This window comes from Lactuca saligna, unplaced genomic scaffold (assembly GCF_052625555.1).
Source record: "Lactuca saligna cultivar CGN05327 unplaced genomic scaffold, ASM5262555v1 scaffold_37, whole genome shotgun sequence".
In the NCBI taxonomy this organism is placed as follows: domain Eukaryota; kingdom Viridiplantae; phylum Streptophyta; class Magnoliopsida; order Asterales; family Asteraceae; genus Lactuca; species Lactuca saligna.
In genome coordinates, this window is record NW_027629874.1 from 112,501 (window position 1) to 115,000 (window position 2,500).

Genomic DNA, 2,500 nt, shown 5'->3' on the forward strand with positions numbered 1-2,500 from the left:
CACCTTCATCCCTTCCCATGCTCACCCACGGCTCCCCCCCTATATATACATATTGCACAAGGAGCTTGGTGACAGCAACACCCATTGCTTTCCCTGAGGATGTATATTTCTTAGTATGCGCACGGCGTCGAGGCACAGGTGAAGCCAACGGGGCTAGTTTCTGCGCCCTATGTCGAGGAAAATCAAGGCAACGGGCTAGTGTATGGGCACAACGTCGAGGAGACTCAAGGAGATGGGGCTAATTTTCAGGTCACCGTTCGAGAAATCAAGGCAACGTGTTGGGGGGGATGGCCTCTTTCATGGGTCGTGGGGCTTGGCTTGGCATGCCTCGTGTGTGCTCGATACAGCCTCACGATTCTTATTTGCCCATCAACCATGCCGGGCACCTATGAGAATGAGACCCCATGGTACCCCCTATATATACATATTGCACAAAGAGCTTGGTGACAGGAACAGACATTGATTTCCCTGATGATGCATAATTTTTGGACACACACGACTTGGGGGCGAGGGGACACGGGAGTGGGGCGCCAATGGGGGGCGTTTTGGCCCCATTTTCGTCAAGAGCGGGCGTCTTGGCCATGCCTTGAGCGTGCCAGCCTCGAGAGCCTTGGGCGTTGGACACCCTTGGGGCGCCAATGGGCAGCAGTCCCATGGTTCCCCTATATATACATATTATACAAAGAGCTTGGTGACAGGAACAGACATTGATTTGCCCAAGGATGCATAATTGTGCGAAATCGTCCATAACTCGCTCGAATTAATTCGGATTGACACAAAATTTTGTAGGGATGCTTTTTATTATAAATGAAAAGCTTTGAAATAAATAAAAAAAAAAAAACAAAATGTCATGTTTGAGGCGTAAATGTTTGTGTCCTATCCTTGGTCATGCCTTGAAGCGATGGTTCCCTACTTGTTGGAATGTCGCTCAAATCAAGTAGGAATGCCATTGAAAATTTGTGTGGGTCGTTGTTAACATAGACGAATGGACTTGAAATGAAAATATATCATATTTGGGTGTTTGTCCCTGTCGCCTGGTGATAGGCAGGCAGATAAGGCTTTTAGGTATTCATAAGTGGCTTAGATGAACTCGAAAGAACACGAGTTGATCGGATTGGAACTCATATATTCAATTTACTATGTACTAAGTAGGAACTACACTTTGCTCCCTTCATCGTTTGACTTGCTTAGAAATCTGCTCATGGTTTGTCAAGGCCCCTTGTTCCTTAGACCGATGAGGATGGGATTGGGTTGCTCATGGGCATGTGTGTGGCAAGATGCCTTGTTCCATTGGTCGTTCATGGGTGTTCGTGTACGAAGTAAACTTGTTCCCTTGGTCGTTCATGGGGTTGTGTGTGGGAAGAAGCCTTCTTCACTTGGTCGTTCATGTGTGTTTGTTTGGGAGGTAGCCTTGTTCCCTTGGTCGTTCATGGGAATGTGTGTGGCAATACGCATTGTTCCTTGGTCGTTCACACCCTTGTTCCCTTGGTCGTTCATGGGTCTGTGTGTGGGAAGAGGCTTTGTTCCCTTGGGTAGCCTGCTTGCCTTGCCAGCCCCGTATGCATTGTTCCCTTGGTCGTTCGTGGATGGGTTTGTGCGTGGCAAGGTTGCCTTGTTCCCTTGGTCGTTCATGGGCATGTGTGTGGCAAGGTGCCTTGTTCCCTTGGGTGGCTTGCCTTGCCAGCCTCGCTTGCTTAGGTTTCCCAACACACCTGTCGGGCACCAAGGGTGGTATTAGTCCCCATGTACCCCCTATATATACATAATGCACAAAGAGCTTGGTGACAGGAACAGACATTGATTAGCCCGAAGATGCATAATTCCCAACACCATGCCTTGTTCGTCATACACGCTTCTGGGCACCAAGTGGTGGTAGTCCCCCATGGGCATTTGTGTGGCAAGGTTGCCTTGTTGCCTTGGTCGTTCGTGGGCATGTGTGTGGCAAGGTGCCTTGTTCCCTTGGGTGGCTTGCCTTGCCAGCCTCGCTTGCTTAGGTTTCCCAACACACCTGTCGGGCACCAAGGGTGGTATTAGTCCCCATGTACCCCCTATATATACATAATGCACAAAGAGCTTGGTGACAGGAACAGACATTGATTAGCCCGAAGATGCATAATTCCCAACACCATGCCTTGTTCGTCATACACGCTTCTGGGCACCAAGTGGTGGTAGTCCCCCATGGGCATTTGTGTGGCAAGGTTGCCTTGTTGCCTTGGTCGTTCGTGGGCATGTGTGTGGCAAGGTGCCTTGTTCCCTTGGGTGGCTTGCCTTGCCAGCCTCGCTTGCTTAGGTTTCCCAACACACCTGTCGGGCACCAAGGGTGGTATTAGTCCCCATGTACCCCCTATATATACATAATGCACAAAGAGCTTGGTGACAGGAACAGACATTGATTAGCCCGAAGATGCATAATTCCCAACACCATGCCTTGTTCGTCATACACGCTTCTGGGCACCAAGTGGTGGTAGTCCCCCATGGGCATTTGTGTGGCAAGGTTGCC